At 45.2% G+C, this 16,762-nt stretch overlaps 1 protein-coding gene across 1 annotated transcript in view; it reads right to left on the reverse strand.

The window, feature by feature from the left end:
* The window catches only part of DNAH2 (dynein axonemal heavy chain 2), a 3,498,763-nt gene extending 3,482,451 nt beyond the window's left edge, over positions 1–16,312 (reverse strand). Inside the window, exon 1 of the mRNA XM_069646273.1 lies at positions 16,207–16,312. The gene's annotated coding sequence lies outside the window, so the exon portion shown is untranslated. The remainder of the gene's footprint in view (positions 1–16,206) is intronic.
* Between the last annotated feature and the right edge of the window lie 450 nt (positions 16,313–16,762).

Consider the following 16,762-nt stretch of genomic DNA (forward strand, 5'->3'; position numbering starts at 1 on the left):
CCGAATTGCCATTTTGTAAGAGCGTTAATTGTGAAGGCTGTGCAGAATCATGAGATCTCCATTGGGCAACTACACTTTGCTCTCGCCTCACTCCAGTCTCAAACAAACTGGATCAAGTTCCAGTCTTAGGAAATCTGGGTTGAACTGCGCCAATCCTACCTTGAATTGCCCTTCAGGCTTTACGGTTTAAATGTGCCCACCAGGACAGAGTTTGGGTGTTTGAGGTCCTGGCGCCCTGTACAAAATGCATCCCACCCCACTTCAAGCACGTGCCGAGGGCCCCCACACCTCCCTCTCCCACCCCCCTCTCACAATCAGGCTGCGCAACAGATTCCTGTGCTGGCTGGGCCCCAAGCAGGGCCAATGAACATGACAATCGTGCTGGCGCAAGGGCACGCGAATGAGCTGCACTGGGTGAAAGGTGCTCGTTTTTTAATCTTTCACCTAAGGGGAGGGCTGCCTCCTAGCATCCACACGTGCCAACCGCCACTGTGTATTCCCAGTAACATTATTACGAGCACGCCAGTGCTGGAGACAGCTGTTGGTGCTGGGGGAGCCAGTGGTTCTAGAGGGGTTACTAGTATTGTAAATGATTCATGGTCAGTGGCGTCAGGCGAATATTTTGGTTGGGGCGGCATGATTTTCTCTCACAACCTATTGTGAACGACCGTGCATTGCATACTGAGGGAGCCCTAGGTAATGTAGGAAGGGGGGGGGGGCGGGCTTCTAATGGTTTCAAATGGTACACTTTACAGTACCATTTATGAGAAAATGTAAAATGCCATTCAATTTACATTTGTGTCCCCACGGTTAAGACCTAAAAATAGTTGTCGCACAAGCAGTACACAGGATTGTTTTACACAATTTTCATGAGGCCTGTTTCAACAACATATTGCCACTGTTAGTTATTTTCATGAAGCTGTGTTCACAACCTAGTCCAGTAACTGAAACTGCAAAACAAAAAACAAAAAAACATGAAGCAGAGGCGCAGTCTCATGGCAAATGTCCTAACAGAATACACATACATGTAAGATCGCTCTCATCAGAGACTCTCTCTGGAGTTCCCGAATATAATATTTTATGAAAAAAATACCTCAATACAAAAATAAAGTGAAGAATAGTGAAATAGACATAGCTACATTGCATGCCATATGTTTTAGCAAAAATATATCATCAAAATACACAATAAATAATGTATAGATGATGGTAGTGAGCCAATGGTGAACAACTAGTGACAAGTTATCTATTCCATTCAGAGATCTGCTCATCAGGATGGTGGTCTTAATCCTAACATCAGAATGTCTGTAGCCATAAAATGATCCAATAGAACACCATCATCAATGTGTCCAATGCTGGTCATGTATATGTGTATATATAGGTTTAGGTAGACTAGAATCTCGCAGGTTTTCATTAAGGTGTGACTAGCCCAAGGCAAGATGGTGGAGACAATTGAGGGTTCCACTGATTCATACATGCCAACCTTTTAGATCTCCTGGGAAAGAGATCTGATCACGGGAAGCGGGAGAATGATATTTCCTCTTTGAACTGCATTGGAGTTAGAGATATTTTAGGTGGGATGGTTGACGTGATTGCTGATGAGGTAGGCAGCTTGGAATCCTGAGTAAACGTGGATTCCACAGAAGAATTCTAAACTGCCTTTCATTGACTGAAACTCTTGAGGAAGGACCTACTTTGTACAGCTCCAGTTTACAGGCCTTCAAGAAGTTAAGGAAATCACCTCAGAACTCGTGGGACATGATCCTGAAATGTGGTGTGATTGTGTTATTGATTGTTTCATTCTTAAGAACAGTGAAAGCAACTTCATTTGTAAGACTGTATACATTATTGGAGTACCAAAGACATTTCTTAAGCATATGTGCAGCGAAAGCAACCAGGAGTAAAAGCCAAGTTTATTTCAGTTTAGTGTTGAGTGAGAAGCGTTTGTTTACTACCAAGGGTAAAAACTATGATAAACTTCCCTTGCAAGATCCTGCTCTGTTGCTTTTGGGAGCAAAGTGAAGGACCGCACAATTTTTGTTCTAAAAATCGAAAGCTAATTAATCAGCGTATCAAATGCAGACAGGATTACATTCGGACCTACCTAGTTCATAGCCCCTCCTTCCCCTCACTCTGGCCTTCCTCCTTGGGCTCTCCCCTGCGCCTTCCACTGAAGCCAGAAACCTTGGAGTCATCTTCGACTTCTCTCTCTTCTTCCTCCCTTACACTCAGGACATTGTCAAGAAGTCCCAATTTCAGCATTTCTTTCTCAAAGGAATTTGACCCTTTCTCACTTTCCCTCAGAGGCTCAATGTAACCTAAGCCCTATTTCTCTCGAGGCTCGACTACCCCAATAGCCTCCTCCTGAATCGCCATCTGCCACTATCTTCCACTCTGCGACCCCTGGGCAGCAAGACTTATCCTTGGCCTTAAGCCCAGGGACCACATCTCTCCTGCACTAAAAGATCTTCACTGGCTCCCGGTTGCTGCACGGATTCAATCCAAACCCCTCTGCATCATCCACAAGGCTGTCTTGGCCCAGGGACCACCCTATCTTCAACTTTATCTCACTAAATATTCTCCCTCTAGACCACTACGTTCCTCTGGCACCAACTCTTTATGTGTAAAGTTTTCAGCTAAACAGAGAGTAGGTGGTCGTTCACTTTCCTCTGCGGGCTCCCTCCTATGGAATAGCCTCCCCCTCTCTCTGCGCCTTGAGCAGGATCTTCTCAAATTCCGGAAGCCCCTTAAGACTTTCCTCTTTTCCTTCTCCTTCTCTTCTTCTCTCCTCTGCTAAACCGACAGTTGCTGCGATCGGTATCCTGGGCCCTTATGCCTCCTTGGGGCCCTGAACTCCCACAACCACGTGGGAGGTTCGCACTTACACCTACCACGGCCTCAGTCAATGTAGCACATTCATAGCAATTCATCTGTGGCTCACCAATGAGCTTGGACTCTCCAGTGCTTACCCCCTCTTCCTTGCTGCACTTGCACAACATTCTTAATACTCACAAGGCATAGTAGGTTCATACCTTCTACCTTTTTTCTCCCCTCTGGTCTTAAATATTGTGTTTTTAATGTATTTCCCACCCTTGATCCCTCCCTGACCTGTGGGTGCTTTGAAACAGTATTTTCTTATTGTATAAGCGCCTATCAAGCAAACAAATAAATAAATAGTAGTTTTCGTTTTCGGGAGCACGTGCACGAGTTGGCGTTTGTGGTTAGCGCAACTTAGAGGCTAGTGTTTGCACAACACTGAACACAGAAGAGGAACTTAGTTAATTTCCGTTTCGTGACGTTCTGTAGAACATAGAAGACTCACTGCGCGAGGACCGGTTTCTTATTTTTCCCCCATTCCTCTTTCCCTCTGGGGTGAGAGGCGCACATCCTGTTTGTACTCAGGCTGTGGGCTAAACATTTCAGAGGGTTTGTGGGGTCAGCAGATTCAGCGGGTTCCTTCAGGATCATGACAGCATCAGATAATGATCTCTCATGAGAAAAGTTTAGAATTATGTTAATTTTTGCTCAGGTCATGAGCATGTGTGACAAAACCGGCTATATTTTCCACTTAACCTTCATCCTAACCCTCACCCACATCATCAATCATGGCTTTGCTATGGTTACTTGATAGCTAGCTACCAGCATCATACCCGCATATATCAGCCGTACTCCTGAATCGTTTACAGTCCTCCCCCCTTAATCTCTTGAAGTCTCTTGTCTAATAACTCACACACCCTCACTTATGAACCCTCATTTTCCCCTGAACAACCTTAACTTAGACCGGAGCACTATCTTCTTCTCGCTTCTAGATGCCTCACAGCACTGGACACTTCTATAGTCACACCACTGGATAGCTCAGTCTTACTCTTGATACACCATTTCAGTCTCATCTCAAGTCTGAACCGTAATCATCCACTGTGTTACCTCTTACCACCACAAGCTCGAACCTCAACAACCTCAGCTTACACCGACCCTAAAGTGTGAACAGTCAACGCCCCTCGGTCTTACACCGCACCAGCTCCGCAGTCTAGATGACTTTGCTGTCTTGCTGTCCTCGAATCGCACAGTATTGTTATAAAATTATTAAATGCTTTTGGGCCAAAATATATCTATAGCCTTACTATACTTAAAAGTACTTTCTCGTAAACAACCCTATAGTCTTGCACCTGAGTAACCTTGGTCTCACCGCTCAATACCACCCGGCCTCCCCAATTGTAAACCCCACCAGGCTCACTCGAAATATAGTCCTAGTCTCGCTGTGAATACCCCACATTTCACCCTGAATGTATCCTGTGTCATTACTGAACGAGGCTAAGTACCTTAGTCACAACCCAAACACCTCTAGTCTCCTCTGTGAATCCCCATCCTCACCAATGGGCAACAACAACTCCCCACACCAACCTTCCAAGTACACTAAGTTATGTAAGACACCTTGGCCCAGTCTTACCCACATCACTTTGCTGAAAATTGTATGTCAATTTTAGTTCTGGCTTTACAAGACTTTAGATGTCAGATTTTCGAAGATACATGTTAGAAAGGGAGCCTAGTGGCATTCAACTGATCAGTGATGCAAAACGAGTAGCATCCTGGTGAAAGCTCTATTATAGCGACAGCCATTTTATAGCAGCGAGGGGAGCATAGATATGTAAATGCTCTTCTGCTACACTTATGGGTACACAGCCTAAACCAGTTCACTGGAGGCTCAGAGCTTACACCGTATGTCCAGTGAATGCAGGTTTATCAGAAGCTCAGTTGGATCATTACAAGTCTCGTAGGTTTGCTGTTACTGTTCAGCATACACGTTAACTGATGATGCAAGACAGACCTCCAATTTCTTAGCACCAGTTCATCTGTAATAGGCGCACACGTGATAAGCAAAACAACATATCGGATGGGCACAACTCCCTTGAATGAAATGCTCAGAGATATGTGTGACTGCTGTATGTCTGATGAACAAAAGGTTACTATTTGAAGATCCTGCCATAAGTGTTCCCAAATAACACAGCCTGGCAGCAGACTTGTGTTTCCTTTATGCTGGTCTGGCCTGTGATTTGGACCGGCATACACTGGAGGCGAGGGAATTTTATTATTTATTTTTTAATTTAAATGTTTTGAGTACACAAGGACCAAGGTACTTTTACATAATATTCAAATACAATGACAACGTAATATCAAAATTGCAATTCATTTTTTGTTACAATTTAAAGGCGCACGCGAATCATCATTCTAAATTATCGCACAATTACAGCCTCTCTCTATAAAATAAACGCCAGTGCTTTCAATGTTGGCATCTAGACGTAAATGCCTCGACCCCCCAATTCATCCTTCCCTCTCCAAAAATGGGGACGTAGCACAGTTTGTTCAGAATGTCCTACCTGGTATCCACCAGTTCCTCTACCTCTAGGTGAGCTCCTGCCATCACCTCATCCAGTCTGGTGAAGATAGTAATCAAAACCTTTACCAGATCCAGAGTGTGACAGGAGGGCAGTTGTCTTAAGTCTGTGCCATAGGTCAAATGCTAACATCCCTGTCAGGGAATTGATGAAGGGAGTAAACGTTGTAATCCTCTTCTTCAATGCCCTGGGGCTATACATCACCAAATGTTGCAGCGACACAAATTCCCCTCCACACATTCTGCAGAGGCTTAGCTCTGCAGGGATCCCCAATTTAGGCCCCAACACTTTTAGGGCCGGCAAACAGTCCAGTCTAAATTTGAGGTACAACTGATGGGAATTTTTTCAGATAAAGTTTAAGCTCTCTCGGGGGCATGTACCAAGCTTCCTGTCCATCACACCTTTTTTGGCATCCTAAGTCGTTGAGGTCTGCTATGATGTCCCATCTCTTTACCTCAGATTTCAAGAGATCATCTGAAAACGGGCCCTTCAGGTCCAATTGTTCCATGAATGTCTCACACTTATTCTTAAATTTGCACAAGAAGGGATTGGATCCCTTCCCTGTGGTTGTGTTCAGATAATGGTCGATCTGTGGTCGTTCAGCTCTAGCCATCTTAACGAATAGTGTCAGGCTACACTTCATCACTTGTGTCCACCATGACATCAACCCCAGTTCCAGTCTGATTAGACTCACTGGAACGGAGGTCAGGAGCCCCAACACTCTCTTTAGGATCCTCCCTTCCTGAATGTCCAGGAACTTCCTACTGAACCTGAGTCAGCTCAGCTCCGTACAAGACAATTGCTGATATCTTGGCCTGGTATAATCCGATTAGGAGCAGGAGGGACAATTCACATAACATACTTTTTACTGCTTTGGATAGAGACAAACATGCCCCCACTTGCTCTTCCATATTTGCTTTCGCGATTAGGCATCTTCGTTTGTGAGAGACAGAAAAACCAAGGTACTGCAAACACTCCACTTTCTTAATCCACTTCTCATTGATTGTCCACCTGTAATTGATCTGTTTCTTCCTCTTACTAAACGTTATCACATCAGATTTAGCTGGATTTACTGTGAGATAATATTAGATAGGAAAGACATGAGCCAGGTCAAGCAGTGCTATAGACTGAGCAGCCAGGCCTATCCTAAGTGGAATAAATGTGAGCTGTAGAGCTGTATAAATGCAATCCGTAAATATAAGTATCCAAGTAACACTTACACTGAAGGTTTCAGTTATACATAGTTATTTACTTTATGAACATCAATTTTTAAATCTGCGGTCTTTAGAAAGTCAATTCATGTAACAATGTAAATATACTTTATAATTACTTTTCAGAATCAGTGCAAGTTAGTGGATAATCTTTGGATATGCTTCTTACACAATTCCTACACCCTGTGGTGACTTAAATCACAAGGACAGTAATAGCATTTATATATCATACTACTTATACTTTGCAGATTCTAAGGTTGAAGAAAGGAAAGGTTTAAGGAAGGAAAAAGGTTAAACAGGTTCTCAGTATACGTGAGGACAACTAAATCTGCCAATGAAATCTAGACAAGCAGTAACAGCCTAAAAAGGTTACCACCTATGAGAGACAAACAATATCAAAGTCAGTGGGTTGGAAGAGTCTGCATGGAGCAAGGACAGCCAAAGTCAATTTGAAACAGTCTATGGATCTGTGGCAAAAGGTCTTGCATAAAGTTAGAGAGTTTTTAGAAAATCACTTGTAGGATCACAGGCTGTTAAGCCTGTGAAAACAGAGTTGGAATCAACTATAAAAGTAAGCCACTGTAATTCCCAACTGGGAAAAGCATGGCTACAAGACACTGAAGCAAGTAGCCCAAGTCTAAACAGTACCTCTGGTTTGAAAAAGAGTGGTCCAGCTGGCTTCGGTCCTGCTACAGCGATGCAGACCCTGTGTTCCAAGAGGGAGGACATCTGTAGGGCTCCTGCAGCAGTACGTGGGAGGTCGTCGGCAGCTACGGGCATTTTACGGTTCAGCGGCACTATGTGGTTTCAGCACTTAGTAAACAGCACTGTCGCTAATCTCAAATACCGGTTGGGCTTCCTTCACTCCTTGGGTCCTGTAATCTGGCGAGGGGATTCGAGCTCTGGTCGTCCTGCTTCTAGAGGGTCCTTATGAGACTCCTGGCGCTTCTTGACAGATTTTGGACTTTTCACTCGACTACGGATTGCTCGACCCCTGGCACTCCGTTTTCGCAGCAATTAAAAAGTACAGCCAGAGAGGGAAGATGGTCCAATGGAGTTGTCCTCTGAGTTAGTTGGTCTCACTAAACCAAGGGGAGAAGTCGTCCATTCCGGAGCTTCTCTGTTGAATTGAAAAAGGAGTTTCAGCACAGCAGCAGGGCTTCACCGGGCAATTCAAAGGTCCAGGAGAATGCAGCAAGCTTCGTTCACGGTTTCTTCGTCAGGTTTTTGCCCAGTGGTCTACTCTGCCTCTAATCCCAAAACCCTCACCTTTTAAGCAGGTTTCTCCCATTCATGCACACCCTAGGCTGTCAAACAGCAGGGTGGCTGTCCTGAAAAGACAGCCAGCCAGCCAGCCAGCCAATCAGGACTGGTTGCATTCAGGCATTCCTAGAGGCGAAAGATGGGATTTTCGTGACCCTCCCTCACATCCTGTCCTTCGAGACACACTGGAGCCAGAGGCGGGCTTCAGGGCCGAAGCCTGTTAACGGCAAGACAAACAAAGGGCACCAATCTGTATCGACGCACAGTGTAAAACCCAAGAAAGACATCACAAACAGAAAATGGCTATAAAAAGAAGACAGGGGCCATTTTCCTAAAATGGTCACCCATGGGTGCTATACTGCAGCTGAGGATTCAGCCTGCGGTAGAAAAGCACAAGGGTAGGAAAGATTAAACCACTGCCACCAGCCATTTAAAGTAGAGAGAGTAACATAACAATGTTATATGAGAATGTAGGATAAGGGGCTAGGTAACCCCCCCAGCACTCCACATAAAATGGTTTGTGCTGGACTCACAAAGAGAAAAGGTAAGTAAAGTCAATTTCACTTTAGTTCACACAACAAAAGGTATTTTAAAGCTTTTGAGAAATCTAAAGGCTTTCTCAGTGACACTGCACTGAAGGTGCTGTGTGTCACCATACATAAAGTAGATGCCTATGGAGTTTATCAGACTCCCAAAACAGTGAAAACACATAATCCAATTCAGGTCAAAACACACGAGGGAGTGGGAAAAAGGTCTCATTCCAGGATTAAAATTAAAAAGTCTTACAGTCCAGCAAAAGATCCGGGGGTCTGTAAGGTTGAAGGAAATTAGAATTATCCCTAACATGAATGCACCAATATATGCCAGTATTCACATGTACTCCTTCACACAGTATTCATGTTTGCTTTGCACAAACTCCAATAATCAACAACCATAACCAAAAGTACCTCCAGGATAAAAAGAAAAGAAAGAAAAAACACATGGGATCCAAAAAAGAAAGAAGCAATAAACAAACAGAACCACAAAGTCCCATCAACCAAGGTCTGTCTCAAGTACCCACAACCTACCAAATACAAGCAACAACAAACCAAACGGCAAAGACTAAACCCAAAAGACCAGGAAAAACACCAATCGAAAGAGGACGCCCACTACGGAACACAACCCACACATCATACCACACATCATGCCTCGCCACAAGAAAGACAAAGAAGCCAGAAAAGACAACAGAAATAATAAGAAATCCCAAACCACTCAGGAAGGCACCGAACAGCATGATCCCACAACCCCAAAAGACTTGACAAACATCTGAGATGGCCCAAGGGAGACATACAAATAACAGAGCAAAGAGACTACAATGCTCACTACGACAACGGGGTAAACAAAAACAGCACAGCAACAACGAACCGACAGCCAACAAGCGCCACAAATTCAGACCCAACCAGGACACCAAAGGGAAAACGACAACTAATAAACAATCCCAACCCGGTCTCCACCATGGACAATACCCAAAACAGAACAGGGAACAAATTGGAATCCATCGCACTCCACACCCCCTATATCACCAAGACTGGAACAATGGAGGGGTAGCTACCCTATTTACCACCTGGAACGAACCAACCCCGCCATAAACCTTATCGGTCTACTCGACAAAAACGACAAAATGACCAACAAAGAACCACCCCACCCAAAAGACTCAACAGGGAAAAACTCACATGGAACGGAAACCCAAACAACAACAAACTGGTCAGAAAAAACAATACTAACAACAACAATAAAGGGAAATCAAGCAAACTACACTGCAGCCTCCTCAACGTTAGATCCATGGCAAAACACTGGATAGAAATTAATGACCTAAGTGATGGGGGCACTGACTCTTCCTTACAGAAACCTGGCTATCAGATCACTATAAAGCCATCGCGAACAAAGCAATACCGACAATTATAAATTAATACACGCCAACAGAGAAAACTGAAGAGGAAGCGGAATCACAATTATACACAGAAAACACACCTGAGCATCTTGAACCATCACAACCATCGCAGAAGACTATGAATCCCTCCCAATTAAGATGGAACTCAACGACCAATCCAACATAGTATTCCTCCTGATCTACAGACCATCTTCTGACAACTCCAACTTTGCAACAAAACTAGCAGACAGGGCCGCCATGCTATAAACCCACCACGACAACCTAGGCGAAAGAGATCCCATCGATACATGCCTGTACCTGTGTAACTAAGCTCTTGCGAGTAACAGCGCCTCAATGCCCCTGGGCTGCTTGCACACTATATAATTATAAATAAAGATACAAACATAGATACAACAGAAGACACACTCAGCAATTGGATCACCAAGGCCCTTGACCAATTAGCACCAGCTAAAACATTTAAAGCAACACCAGTGACAGCAAAATGGTTCACAGAAGAAATGAAAAACTCCCAAAACACAACTGCAAAATAAAGAGAACACCACACCAGACAAGACAAAATAAAATACCAAAGACAACTCAAACTGTACAAAGCAACAGTCCTCAAAGCAACAAAAAAAACACTACTACACCACAAGAATAGAATCGGCAAACAATTCACAGAAAGAACTCTTCAAAATCATCAGAGATTTTGAAAAAAACTCTTCCTGCTAAATTTCCATCATCCCTACACAAACACTTTGTGAAAAAATCAGCAACCACCTGAGAGTAAAAATAGACACAATACAGGAGACCATCAACCTAGCCGGGTGAAATACAAACACTGGACCACAGACACCAGACGAAACACAGATCAAAGCAAAACTCATCTGCCTAGAACCAGTCACAGAGGAAACTTTTGCCACACTGATCAAGGACACTAACTTTGATGTTTTCAAAGGGATCCTCAACCACAGAACCCCAGCGACACGCTTCCAGAACCTAATGAATCTATCACTCAAAAGTGGAATAACACCGTCCTCCTTCAAATCAGCATACATCAAACCACTGATAAAAAAAGGTCAGAAAGCGCAGAAGACACAAGCAACTACAGACCGTTAGCCAACCTGCCCTACCCAGGGAAGATCCTGGAGAACCAGGCCTACAAAATCCATCTGAAACACATCAAAACAAATGGAATACTCGACCAATCAAAACTTAGCTCCAGACCGATGAGAGGAACAGAATCAGCAATTCCATCGATATGGGACGACCTGAAAATAAACGCAGACGACACCAAATCAGCACTCCTTCTATTGGACATTACAGCAGCTTTTGAAAAAATCAGGCACGCAACACTAATAAAAAGAGTGTTGGAATGTGGCATGCAGGAATCCACATTAAAGTGCATTACCTTATTCCTAGCAAACCAAACCGAAAGAACCTACCTACCACCGTTCATCTCAAACAACAAAAATATATCTTTTGGAATCCAACAGGGTTCCAGCCGCTCCCATCAGCTTTTCAACATCTACATGCGCCCACTGATGAAAATCATTCGATCCTACGGACTTACCGCCTACAATTACGCAGACAACCCAACTGATTGTGAAAACAAACAGAACACAGGAACAAATAACAACCCTCAACAACTGCCTCACAGACATATACAACTGGATGACAATGAACAACTTAATCTGAACCCGGCAAAAACGTAAATAATGCTCTCACCGCAGAATTCGACAGAGGGGATCCACAACTGGATTAGTCGATCGGCATGGGTACGCAACCAGAGACTACCGAAGTACTAAACTACCTAGAATACTCATGGATAACAGACTAGCACAGGAACCGCAAGTCAACGCAATAGCCAAAAAAAGGCTTCTTCCTCCTACAACTACTCAGATCCCTGATACTCACAAGAACAAGAATTACCTATGCAAACAGCCTTTACCTAGGAATGCCAGAAAGACTTACCAAGAAACCCCAAAGGGTGTATAATACAGCAGCCAAGATCCTACTAAGACTAAACAGAAAGGACCGCATCACTGCAGCAATGAAAACCCTACACTGGTTACCAGTAAAAAAGCACATCAAATTCAAAGCACTCTGCATCGCCCACAAAGCATTGCACAGACAAGGAGCGGAATTCCTCCAAAACAAGATTAGCCGGTATTGCCCAGGAAGGGAACTAAGATCCAGCAACAGAGGCAAAACACCACGAAAAAAGGAAGTTCATCAGAACAGCGTTCTCACGTCTCATTGCCAACATCTGGAACAACATGCCTAAAGTAATTATAACCACAGAAGACCACATCACCTTCAGGAAACTGCTCAAAACATGGCTATTAAGCAGACAATGACATCCTAGAAGGGACACCAGCAACAACAACACCACCACAGACAAACAGCTAGAGAGGAGACTAGAGGAGCCAAAGAACCGCAAACAAGAACCTGGCTATATACTGTCAAGCGGCATCCAAAGGGACGCTTCAGAGAGACCACAATGAATTGACTGACTTTACTAACCCTCTTCCCTTCCTCCTCCTACTACATAACTGATGCCTCTACACCAGATCATGGACTAGCCACACTCGTAAACATACAGCGAACCATTACTATGCCGACATCCAGAGTGGATCACCCACATGGCCCAATACCATCTAAAATGCAACACACCACCAGGATGCTGGACTACCTTACAGCTACGACCACCTGTGACTCTGAATCCCTTATGGACACTATCTAACCAGTGCACACGACCAACCCAACATAACCACACAATACTAATATCAACACAAAACACTACCACACACCCGAGGCATGGAATCTTACCCATACGGTTACAATATGCGAGGCCGCTCACATGTGACCACATGCAAAAAACTCACAGACCGCAGTTCCTCCTGGTTCTGAACCTATCCTCTCACCCTTTTCCCCACTAACCCCCACCCCACTTTTTTGCAGATCCACGCGAGCGCCTGGAGACTGACCCTGGGTGGTAGTGGTGCGGTACAAATCAACTGAACATAACATAATGCCAATAATGATACTATAAGAAAACATCATCATGGCTCTGCCTCACACTCCTGTTGGCTTTGCCTTTCAACATGTCTTATCAAAACAAGAAAACATGCCCAAACTGGCTGCACAATGCAGGCTAGTCTAGGTGCGTAATAATGCTCACCATGTTTGCTTTACCCTTTTTAACCAGTGATGCAAGCCACACCACAGTAAGAAATGGCTTGACTGGCTGCCCTAAATGCCAGTCTAGACACATAACACTCATAATGCTTGCTTTGTCACAGAATACTAGTAAAAAAAAAAATGTCAATGGCTAGACGGGGTGCCTCAAAATGCCAGTGCAGCCACCTGAAAGCACATTTCATCCTTTTTTTAAAAAAAGAAAGGAAAACAGCATTTTGTACTGGCATCTATAAAGGATACCCATTAAAAAGTGCAATGTGATTGGGATTCTAAGATGGCCACCGAGGGGAGAGGAGCGTGATCGTGGAGCTATCAACCCCCGGGGCCAAAGACAATAAAGATAGATGAAAAGAGCCTTCCCTAGTTGAGGATTTATCAATGTAGGCTGCGGTGGTGGAGTGCAACAGCCCAAATCGCTGAGGGACTTCGGCAGAGGCGGGTGTGCGGCCTTCATCTCTGTGGTGTCTGAGGTGCGGGCGCACTGCGCCCGCGGCATGTGCAGGCCAAACTGAGAGACACGCTCACGGTCTGTGAGCAAGACGAACCACTCGTGTGAAAGATCAGGAGGATCCGGAGGGACCGTAGCCCACTGCTTAGAGCTACGCAGCTGTGTAGAGCACCTGGAGCGGGCAAGGGGCCTGGGAGGGGCCGCACAGCGAAGAGGCAGGAAGATAGCGACCCTGAGGGGCTCGACTCCCTCTTACCCTCCTTGGGGAAGAACCATCACAGGTCAGTGGGCGCCCTGGCCCAAGGAAAGGGTGCAAGCAGGCAGAGGCTGGCCAGTGCAGGCAGTGATCAGCAGCTTTGAGCAGAGTGATGTTGAGGAGTGGGGGAGCGTGGTGGGAGGGCCCCTGCCCAAGCTTTGAAGCCAGCACTTTGCAGAGAAGACCAGGTTTGGCAATGTGGTGTTATAGCCGGCGCCGCTGTTGGCCCATTTGAGGAAAATTTGGGATTTTGGAACTGCTTTTAGTATCTCAGCCAGCGCACCCCCATCCAGAAGCACAGCAAGGGAGACAAGGGAGCAAGAGGCGCAGCACGCATAGGAGACAGTGACCGGTGGGGCACTGGCCTCCCCGGGCCAATCCTGAGGCCGAATAGAGGGCTAAAGAGTCCATCTACATCCACGGTGGGCAACAAAGAATAAGGGAGATGCCCTTTGGTTTGGCTCAGGTTAGAGTGATCCGGCCACCAAGGCCAGGAGAAGGGTCATTTGAAACCCGAGGAGGAGGACAAACATTGGCTCAACTGCGCACAGTTAGAGGGGAGTTCCAACCTCCTGTACAGTCATGGGGGGACCCACACAGCGGCAGAGGGAGGGGGTTCCTACCAGCGACCTCATTTGTGGTGGGTCGGCAGATGTCGCAGTTGCGTCCCCTGTGGTCTCCCTTGCTACCTACCCCTATAAAAAAAAAAACATTTAAACTTTTTTTTCTTAACAAAAATATACAAGCTCATGGGCTGTAGCCAGCACCATGTGGCTCTTTATTTGTGGAGTGATAGCTTTCTTGTTGAGGCCCACAAAAAAACAGGGGGTTACAAAAGGGTAACACTTTGAGCAGTGACCCTATATAAGAAAGAATAAGAATAATAAATAATTTGTCTTTCTGGAATTCTATACACTAATTGCTAGACTCATTAAAAGTTTATTTCAGGCATACTTAAGGGGGTGACTCACTGATTTAGACCTCAACTCAGCCGTTCATCCTTCTGAGGTCGATTAATGAGTGCCAACACAGGTTGGGTGATATTGTATGTATATTTGTTCTATATAAAGCGCTTAAGTGTAAATGCTATATAGTAACACATCATTGTCATTTGGCCTTGGGAGTCTGCTTGCACGCACAGTGATATTGTGACTCTATTTTTCATAATGTACTTAGGAACAATGCTATGTGATGCCACTTCCTGTTTTGTCAAGGGGTGAATGGTCATGTTCCATTGCTTCCTGTGATGCCACTTTGGGGTGTGGGTCAAATTACATCACTTCCAGTGATGTCATCAGAGGTCAAATGTCACATGGTGTCACTTCGGCTACCCAGGTATTTTGGTGAAATGACGTTGATGGTTCCTACCCTGAAAAAATTGCCAGAAGAGGTCTGAAGATGTGAAACAATATCAGGGAGAAGAGGAGGGGCAGGGCCCCCTTCCCCCATCAGATCTGCCTACACTATGCCCAAAAACAAGGGTAAGGACATGCAAGCGGCCTCCAAGTCTGTGAAGAAACCACAGGAGGGCAATCTGAAGCGACTCTGGTGCAGAGACAGCAAGGTACTGGCTGGGGGATATCAGGTGACCGGGGAAGGAGAGGATTTGGGGACGCTGGCCACTCTCCCCACAGCAACCGTGCCCCACACCCAGGGAAATATCGCCCTCCAGGGACCGGGGCAACTGCACCCCGGCAGCCGGCCGCTTTGCCCAGGTCCAGAAACAAACCTGGCTATTATTTATGTAGTCACACCAGAGGAGGGTCTGTGTAGTTGCGGCACAGCAGTTACTGCGTCTGTGAGCTTTATCCGGCACACATATATATATATATATATATATATATATATATGTATATATAGTAACTTACACCAGAGCAGGGTCTGTGTAGTAGCCGCACAGCAGTTACTGCGTCTGCGAACATTATCCGGCACAGCCTGGTGTGTATGTGTGTATATTATATATATATATAGTAATTTACACCAGAGCAGGGTCTGTGTAGTAGCCGCACAGCAGTTACTGCGTCTGCGAACATTATCCGGCACAGCCTGGTGTGTATGTGTGTATAATATATATATATATATATAGTAATTTACACCAGAGCAGGGTCTGTGTAGTAGCTGCACAGCAGTTACTGCATCTGCGACCTTATATATGTAGACACTTACACCAGAGCAGGGTCTGTGTAGTAGCTTCCCAGCAGTTACTGCATCTGCGAACATTCCAGGCCTGAACCGTACCGTAAATGAGCTTCGGAGCAACAAAAGTGTCTACGATCTACGATACCAACAAGAGGCTGCCCGTGTAATTTCAAACCCCGGTGTTTAGAAAGTCACGTACTTCCAATGTTTAATGTCATCATGTGATAAGTACAATACAAGGAATTACTGCTTCAACGTGCATTTCCAGAGGTTGCAAAAGGGCTCCTCTTAACAATATAACAAAGGGATGAGAACGTCTAAGTTAACGGATGTTAAAAAAAAACGCACATAAAATTCACTACAATAGCTGGACCGCATGCACTCACCTGATGCTGCCTGGAATCAGGACATGAGCGTTTGTGTCTAGTTTCCACCCGAGAAACGGACCATAGCAACGCCCCGCCTACACTTCGTCACGTGGGCTGCTCTGCATCACGTGGATTTCAACGTTCACTTCACCTTTTTTGCACGAGAGGGAAGAAGAGCGCGAAGGCAAGGCGTTGCACGAGGGCAGTGTCAAGTTCCCAACCGAAACACGGAACATAGTAACGGGCCGCCTACTCTTCGTCACGTGACTTCCCTGATTTTCTGGAGCACTTTTATTGAGCAGGAAGCCTTCGGCTGCCGGTGCAAGGGCAACCAGAATCTGCGTGCCTTTGGCTTGCAGTGGTTATGGTGGGCATTTTCTTCGGGATACCGGAACGTTTCTGCAAGACACCAAATTGAGACGAGGGGGGCGGAAAATTACATTTTTACTTTAAAAATCACGTTCAGCTATTGAACGTGAAAGGTATGGAAGCCTTCGAAAAGGAACACGGACAGTGAATGGTGGTGTTTAACTGATCAAAGGGGGCGAATAGAATAATTTAATGTTTGATGAGG

The sequence above is a fragment of the Ambystoma mexicanum genome, chromosome 1p (genome assembly GCF_040938575.1).
Source record: "Ambystoma mexicanum isolate Mex_15411 chromosome 1p, UKY_AmexF1_1, whole genome shotgun sequence".
NCBI classification, from domain to species: Eukaryota; Metazoa; Chordata; class Amphibia; order Caudata; family Ambystomatidae; genus Ambystoma; species Ambystoma mexicanum.